Source organism: Momordica charantia, unplaced genomic scaffold, assembly GCF_013281855.1.
Source record: "Momordica charantia cultivar OHB3-1 unplaced genomic scaffold, Mcharantia_2.0 BLBB01000040.1, whole genome shotgun sequence".
Classification (NCBI taxonomy): Eukaryota; Viridiplantae; Streptophyta; class Magnoliopsida; order Cucurbitales; family Cucurbitaceae; genus Momordica; species Momordica charantia.
Window position 1 is genome coordinate 8943 of NW_028275196.1, and position 9501 is coordinate 18443.

The window sequence follows — 9501 nt, forward strand, 5'->3', positions numbered from 1 at the left end:
TTAAATTAAATATTCAAATATTTTTATGCTATAAATATTTTTTAATATTATTCAATAAAACAATAGTTTTACCTGATGTTTTGGAAAAAAATGGAAAATGGGAACCACAGACCAGAAGTTTGATTTTATTGTTTCTAAAATTTCTATCCATTTTAAAAAACGTTTCTAAGAAAATGAAAACAAGAAACAGACATAGTTATCATCTGCTTAACGTTTCTAAGAACGAAAACGTTACTAAACGGGTCTTTACAAATCTCATATATTTCAAGAGGCCATCAAAAGCTCCTTTAGATGTCTCTCTGCATTGACATTCTGAGATATCGGAACATCTGTTCACAAAATGTGTTTGGATATATATCCTATATTCCTAAAAACAAACGCAAGAATCTAAATAATGTATTTTGATTCTCACCCAATAAATGATCCCCTAATAACCAAAATAGTATAAATCTATACGTTCATGAACCAAAACAAGATTTAACCATTGAAGGTTCGCTTGGTAAAAAAAAAAAAAATCGTTTGGTAACGTTCTCTTTTCTTATTTATCGTTTATAGTTTTATTAAGAAATCTAAGCATTTTACAACTATTTATGTTTCTTTGTTTATATTTTTTTAAACACATTTTAAAATTATATAGAAATTTTAGAAAGTTCTCATTCCAATGTGTTTCAACATCAATAAAAATCAACCATTCTGGCATCTATGGGGTTGAGAGTCATGAATTATATTTTTCTTTATTAAAAAAAGAGGAATTAGGAACGTTAGGACTCGCTTGATAACGTTCCTATTTATTGTTTCTCATTTCCAAATTTTATTAAGAAAACTAAACATTTTGTAACTAATTATATTTCTTGTTTCTCATTTTTTGGAAACATTCTCAAAATTGTATAGAAATGTTGAAAACAGTCAACACAAATTTATTGTTACTTTGTTTCCATTTCCAATTTGTTACAAAACATATATATAAATGGTGTTTGATCATGTTTGAATTCATGAGTGTTGGGGACATGCAATTATATTTTAATAAATAAACGGAAACTTTACCAACCACTCTTAACAAACCAATCCTAAATTACTAATACTTTAATTTATCTCTCCTCCATACTGTTCCTTCTTTAGGTACCCAATTGGTGCATCTTTAAAATTTGAAAGAGAGAGAGAGAGAAAAAAAAAGGCTTAGGTGTTGAGAATTCCTTTGGGCAATCTAACTAATGCAATGACATCGTAACGAAACCTATTCAATTCAACTGCCCAAAAAATTGTTTATATATTCATAGTTTGATCCATCGTTCTCGTATCCATCGATCTCTCTTCCGCCGCTACAGTTAAATATAGAGAAGCAGAAGATGGCGGTGCCGGTGCCGGGGCTGCGCTTCTTCAGAGGCTTAGCGGCGGCGCTGCTGCTGGCCGCTTCTTGTTTCTTGTCGCCGGCGCCGGTGGAATGCCTCGTCCGTCATTACAAGTTCAATGTAAGATATAATATAGTTAGCTTTATAATTCATAAACTTAATCCTACTTAATTTTAGTTTTAATTTGAATTCAAATTAAATATTCAAAACTTTTATGTTATATTTTATTGCGTATTTCAAAAATAAAATAATACATTTATCTTATGTTTTGGAAAAAATAGAAGTGGTAATAATAAATAATAAATAAGAAATTTGATTATTTGTTGTTTCTAAAATTTCGCCCAATTTTGAAAAACTTTTTTAAAAAATAAGTAACGAGAAATAAGAACGGTTACAAACTCTAAAACCAATACTTTCGATGTTGTAGCTATATCAGTCTTTGTACTTTAAAATGTTTCTAATTAGTTATATGTCTCTCTACTTTTAATTTTGTGTTTCACAGAGTCATATTGTTAACACTCTAATGATTTAATGATTACGTGTGTCATGCTGTCTAAGCTAATTCTATCCATCTAATCACAAGCAAATATATAGGTGTTTGGTGATGTAATAGTTAAAATAAAGAATTAGTTAATAATAGACACAAAATTTGAAGTTAAGGAATTTATCAAAAACCTTTTACAAATTAGATAAAATAATTTTGAAATTTTAAAGACGTCTTAGAAACGTTTTTAAAGTACATAATGGCTTATTGAAAGTTCAGGGACCAAACTTATAATTAATTTTTTTTATTTGTTCTCTATTAAAAATATCGATGATATATTTATTAGACAAATTTTAAATAAATTAATTAACATGATACAACACACGATTTAAGTAAATCAACGTGCAATATGTCACATTGAACGTTAATATTTGTTAACGGTATTAACAAATATGAAGCATGAGAATTTAAACTTCTAATCTAAATGTCATTTACCGTTGAATTATGTTCATTAATTAAATTAATAAAAAATATTTGTATGGAAGTTTTAACTCATTTTTAAAATACAATTTTACAAAATATACATGGAAACATAATATTTTTTTTCTTTTTTTAGTTCAACAACATATGGAGTGATAATTCGAATCTCCGACTTTTTGGTTGATAATAAGAAGTTGGATTGGTATTGGTTCGTCTTGTTGTCGCACAATTGGGTATTTTGTAAAAAAATAATTTCAATATCAATTTTATTTTTCATAAAATGAATGGATTTACCATTAATTTTAATAAAAAATAAATTTAATACAATCAACTTCTACCTATACAATTCAAGTATATTATTTGTATATTTAAATAATTAAAGTATCTTTATTCACTCTAAAACATTATAGATTCAAATTCTCACCTCTATAATTTACAACAGGTGGTGGTGATGAAGAAAGTTACCAGGCTTTGTTCAAGTAAGCCCATAGTTACTGTAATGGGAAGTTCCCGGGTCCCACCATTTATGCCAGAGAAGACGACACCGTTTTGGTCAAAGTCGTCAACCATGTCCCATATAACGTTAGCATCCATTGGTCAGCCTCTCTCAATTGAATATTTCAATCAATCTTAGTATAAATAATCGGTAAGACATCTATTCTATACGCTACATTTATTATACTCAAAAGAAAAAAAAATATTAAAAAAAAAATGAAAAAGGCACCTTTCATTTGAGTTATTTTTTAAAGTATTAAATTTGCTCTTAGCTTAATTTTAATTTTAAGTTTAAGTTTGAGTTATTATTATGTAATTAATAATTTTGAATTACTATTGCAAAAAATTACCTGTTAAAATTGACCAATTTTATTTTGATGAATTGACAGTGTCGAATTGAGGATTTTTTCGAATAAAAACATGATGTTATTTTAGTGTATTTTACATATATTTTAGTTTGAGTTTTGATTTTGAATTCTCTCTTTTAAACTTTTTGATATATATGAAAATATATAATTATTTTATGTTATTTATTTAAATACTTCTAATATAAATTTAGCTCAATTGATTAATTATGATATTTATCTCCAATAAAAGATCATTGATTCGAATCTCTATATTAAAAAAAAATAATTCAAACAAAATTAACTAAAACTTTATTTGTATTAAAATTGATTCAAATTTTCCTATTTGAATTACTAACTTCCAACTAATCCTATCTTCCTACCAACTAAACTTAATTGAGTTGAAGTCTTCAATTTCATAAATTTTTAATTTAGCTGGAACTCAAAATTTATCCATAAAATTAACAAAATATATAGATTAAAAAAAAAACACACACACAAAACAAAATATAGCCTGTTCTTGTGTTACATGCTTCATGTTTCGGAGGTTGTAATAATATCAATTCTAAAATTTTGATGGGTCGTTGTTACTCGGGTCTTAAACATTCATGGCAAATAATTACCACTTTATAACTATAATATTAGTCGGTTGATTTTACAAATATGATAAAATTCGTTTTTTTTATTTCAATTTTGTCATTGTTACTGATATACTTCATATCACTGATATAGTTGATATTAGGTATATATATCAATACGATTGGTATAAACAGTTTTTCCATTTCTTTCGTTGGGCTAGGCCTCCATTTTTATTATATTTGTAATCATAAAATTTATTGTTATATTTACAATTAATTATTGATTTATTGCTATAACTGTGCTCAAATAATAATTTATAAAACTATATTTTGCTAGCTTCATCAAATGGCAAGGCTTTTTTTTTCTTTTTTCTTTTTTACAAATATTTTATTTTTAATTCTTTTAAACAAATGAATTTGTTTACTTACAAGTTTTTTTTTTTCTAGAAATATTTTTACACGTTTTGGCCAAATTTTAAGTGTTAAAAAAAATATATATGGTTTTAAAATTTTGTCCTAGAATCAGAAAGCTTATTTTTGTTATTATTTTTTTTAGTAAACAGAAAGCTTATTAATTAGGTGGAAATCAAAACAAAAACAACAAGTTTACATATAGTTTTTGTATTTTCAGAAAAAAAGAAAAGAAAAGCAGAGTAATTATTAAACATGTATAAGATTTTTATTTTCTTTTTTCAAAATAATTGACTGGAAAATTAGTAACATATTGTATCTCTTTTTATTTTTTTTAGTACAACATGTGGGGTGGGGGGATCGAACTCACAATCTATTGGTTGATACTTTGACGTGTGTAATTTTCATAAAACGATCATATTAATTATAATAGATTACTGCCAACTTAATCATGAGATTCGATCAGGAGGTCGTGAGTTCGAATTCTCCATATCTCAATAGGAATTGAATTCGCACATTTTTACAACTTCATGATTTAGACTACTAATGTTTTTTTTTTTTTAATTTGTAAACTTCAATAAGATTATCTAAATATAAACTATCATTAATGAGGACAAGTTTAAAATTTTAAGTTAAACAAATCTGATCTTTGTGATTTATGTTAATTTTCATTTTAACTCATACGGTTTCAAAACTTTCTATCATTATTTAGTGACAATTTGTAAAGTCTACCCGCCTTTGGGGACCAAATTGAAAGTTTAAAATCATAAGAACTAAATTTCAGTTGATCCAAATTATAGGGGATAAAATTTATAATTTAACTAAAGTTTTAAAATTATATAAATATGGTTAAAAATCATTTTTTTTCATTTTTTACTTTCATTGAAGTAACGATTTAGCCCCTAAAATTTAGTTGGTAAACAATTTAGTCAATGTACTTTTAATTTATAACAGTTTAGCCTTTATACTTTATTTAGGTCTCTATCGTGACAAATGTTGTTAAAATCTAATGGAGTTTCTAAATATGTAGGTTGATAAAATGTTGAGAGACAAACGTTTATAAATTACAAAGAGTAAATTGTTACCTAACCTAAGTTGAAACTTTAACTTTGGAAAAGATCTTTTTCGTTAGAAATTAAAATTTATGAAATAAATCGTAATAAAAATGTAGAAAAAAAGATAATACTTGGCTCTTTTGAACGGTCTGGTCACACAGGCATGGCATTAGACAGCTGAGAACGGGATGGGCAGATGGGCCAGCCTATATAACGCAGTGCCCAATCCAACGCGGGCAAAGCTATACTTACAACTTCACCATCACCGGCCAGAGAGGGACTCTTCTGTGGCACGCCCATATTCTTTGGCTCAGAGCCACTCTCTACGGCGCAATCGTCATTTTGCCCAAGCTCGGCGTCCCTTACCCATTCCCCACGCCCCATAAGGAACTCGTTCTCGTATTAGGTACTCGCCCTTTTTAATTGAGCTTATTTCCACCCTTTTCGGCTAATGCACTGTAGGTGTTTGTTGAATTGCCGCAACCAACTCTTTGTTATTGTTTTTGGTTGTTTTACTTTTAGGTGAGTGGTGGAAGTCTGATGTTGAAGCTGTTATTAATGAGGCTACTAAGTCTGGTTTGGCTCCTAATGTCTCTGATGCTCACACCATCAATGGCCATCCTGGGCCTGTCCATGGTTGTCTCACACGAGGTAAATGTAGGCATTATTAGCAAATTCAGGAGCATGGGTTTGTCTGTTTGAGGTAATGGTGTTTTCATTTAGCATAAAGAAGTTAGGGATTCTTCATCATAGTGTTCAAAATTCTGCGAAATTCAAAAGCTTAAGTTGATAAGTTTCATTATATTAAATCTTATATATACATATAATTAACACTCTCTCTTGTTTGTGAGTTTAGAAATTAGCATGAGCATAACATTGTTAGGGTAGAGTTTGAACATAGGACCTCTCTGATACCATGTTGAACTAATACTAAAGCCAAAAGTTAAAGCTAATAGTTTAGGATATATTTAATCTCACTTAAAATGAAGATTTGCCGCATAGCTGTTAATGAGGCATCGGCAATTTTGACACTCCTAATATATGATTAAGGACATATTTGGTTTTCACAGGATTCTCCGTGCCAGTACAACCTGGTAAAACATATTTGTTGCGAATCATCAATGCTGCACTGAATGAAGAGCTCTTCTTCAAGATTGCTGGGCACAAGCTCACTGTGGTCGAAGTCGATGCCGCATACACAAAACCCTTCAGCACCGACACCATCCTCATAGCACCGGGCCAAACCACAAACGCCCTTTTGACAGCCAACCTTGAGAGCGGCAAGTATGCGGTTTCGGCATCAACTTTTATGGACACCCCCATTGTTGCGGTTGATAATGTGACTGCCACTGCCACTCTACATTACTCAGGCACACTTTCTACTACCCCTACCAGCTTCACTGGCCTGCCTCCTCAAAACGCCACCCCCATTGCAACAAAGTTCACAAACTCCCTCCGCAGCTTGAACTCAAAACATTATCCAGCGAGAGTCCCATTAGAAGTTGATCATTCTTTGCTCTTCACAGTTGGCCTCGGAGTTAATCCTTGTAAATCATGCTCGAGTGGCAACCAAGTGGTGGCTGATATAAACAATGTGACATTTGTTATGCCTTCCATTTCACTTCTTCAAGCTCATTACTTCAAAATTAATGGTGTCTTTACTGATGACTTTCCTGCAAATCCACCAATAAGATACAATATACGGGAAAGCAGCCGAGTAACTTGCAGACGACAAAGGGACTAGGCTTTACAGACTACCTTATAACTCTACGGTTCAATTGGTGTTACAAGATACTGCTATGATAGCTCCAGAAAACCATCCAGTTCATCTTCATGGTTTCAACTTCTTTGTTGTTGGAAGTGGCTTAGGGAACTTCAATCCCAAGAAAGATCCCAAGAAATTCAATCTTATTGACCCTGTGGAGAGAAATACAATTGGGGTTCCTTCTGGGGGATGGGTTGCTATCAGATTCCGGGCTGATAATCCAGGTAACACCTTTACTTTGCTGGAAACTAGAGGCAATTTTATGAACGCAAAGTATAAATTTAGTCTTCAATATTTTTGTTTTTTTTCTTTAGTTTCATTCTAAACCTTTTAAAAGTTTCGATTTTTATACTTTAGTGTCACAAGATGTTAAAGTTAATAGACAAAGTGATTATGCAGCATCATCAAAAGACATTATATTAACTAACATGTTTTATCAAATATGGCTTATTTTTATATAGAATGTACTCATTTGAAGCGTGATAGGATTGCTAATAGGATACAATTGAGGATATTATTAGAGTATTAAGGGTATATTAGAAATTGGTTAGGAAAGTTGTTAGGAGGTTTGGTTATAAATAGAGTGAGTGAGGAGTGAGATAGGCAATAGGTGAGTATGGTTTACGCTTGAGTAAGAATACTCAAGAGAGGGGAGGGTCCAAGTACGTAGAATTACTTGGGAGTTTTTGTAGTTCTTATATCTTTTATATTTCAATATATTTCTAGTTTGAGTTCTATCATACTAACAACTAACTACCTCATCGGAATATCATTTTGAAATTCAAAATTCAACCGTCATCTTTCTTTCAATGTTTAATGACGGGAAAGACTTGAAGGAAAATGATTGGGAAAATGCTACAAAACTTAAAATCTATTGATTGACATGAACATGTCATGAAATTTGTGGGGTTTTTGTTGCTTCATATTGGCAGGGGTTTGGTTTATGCATTGCCATTTGGAAGTGCACACCACATGGGGACTGAAGATGGCATTTCTAGTGGACAATGGCAAAGGGCCAGAGGAGTCTCTTCTTCCTCCTCCAAATGACCTTCCCAACTGTTAGGTATGCAGAAGAAATCTGGAAATGAAACTGAAGTGTACTATATCAGATTCAGAGCTGTGTCTCAAGACCAACAGTTCTGATAGGGCCAACAGAAAGCAGATGCTTATTTCAAGCCAAGGTTGAGATTCTTTCAAAGCTTGTTGGGCTCTCATTTGTTATTTTGGCTTGCGGGTGATTCAATTGTGAATGAGTCTATGCTACAATGGAGATTTTGCTCCTTTTATTTTTTATTTTTCCTTTTGGTAGGTAAATTTAAATTTGTAAACTATAGGATTGATTGTTGTATAAAGTCCTGAGTGACTTTTCTTGACAAGTATCTTTATTTCATACATTCTTTTTATCTGCAATTTATTTGAAACAACGTGCATCTCAAGTATGTCATGAGCGTGATCTTTTGAGCCTTTTAGAGACTTTAGGACGAGAAACGAAGAATACAGGACGATGGTGGAGGAGGTTTTGTTGTATCACCTTTTTGGAATAAGGGCAAAACTCTTTGGGAGGCAGGATATTTTTGCTATTTTGTGGGGTATAGAGAGTTAGAGTAGCTACCTAAGAATAAGATTTAATACTTCTTTGTGATCTCGATTACCAAGAATTTATGTAATTATCAATTAGAAAGAGATCAAACACACCTTGGAGAGTGATGGTAGAATGAGTGATTTTGAAAAAAAAAAATTTTAAGTATAATTAATTTTTCAAAATCACCATCCAAGTGACGCCTTACAAAAGATTTTAAACTTTTTTAAAATCAAACTTTTAATTTTCAAACATGGTTTATGGAAAGGAAAGACTCTCAAACACACCCTTAAAATCATTAAAATTAAATACACCAGTCTAACAAAATTAGTTACTGAAATTTGAAAAGGTAATTGATTGATTTTTTTTTTTTTTTAAAAATCAAATAAGAAACTGATTATTATTATTATTTTTTTAATTTTAAAAACCACTAATAAAAATAATTCATATTTGCTTCCAAAATACCAATACAAGTTCAACAGTATAAAAAAGCTATGGGAGAAGGAGCACCATGCGAATAAAATACAGCCACTTTCAAAACCATTAAGGACCCGTTTGCAAATTAGTGTTATACTTGCAAGGGATAAGTAAACTACTAGACTTAAATTTACATAAATAGATTAATGTTCGAGATTTTATACTTTTGTCTTAAAATGGTTAAGATAGAACCCCTCTAGAATTTTACAAATTTACCCTCTTAAATATATATTTAATAAACAATTAAGAAAAAATTCAAAATATGGAAAAATCCTTAATTTAGAGATTTTTTTAATTTCAAATCTATTTCTCTATCAAAAATAAGATCTCCCTCCTTTTTTTCCTTCCTTCGTTCCATGAAACCCTAATCTCTGTGTGTGTTGTTTGGGATTTTGGAATGAAAATAAATGATAGAGCACAAGTGTACACCCGTCCAAGTAGTAAAACGAAATAAGTATTCCGAGTATCGATCCTCAGAGACAAA

General features: G+C 30.6%; 1 pseudogene across 1 annotated transcript; it reads left to right on the forward strand.

Annotated features, from left to right (window-relative positions):
• Window positions 1-2764: 2764 nt before the first annotated feature.
• On the forward strand, window positions 2765-8397 carry LOC148207882 (laccase-4-like; annotated as a pseudogene). The gene is made up of 5 exons (XR_015787604.1): window positions 2765-2909; window positions 5358-5602; window positions 5719-5847; window positions 6267-7185; window positions 7894-8397. The product of XR_015787604.1 is annotated as a laccase-4-like (transcript).
• The last annotated feature ends 1104 nt before the right edge of the window (window positions 8398-9501 follow it).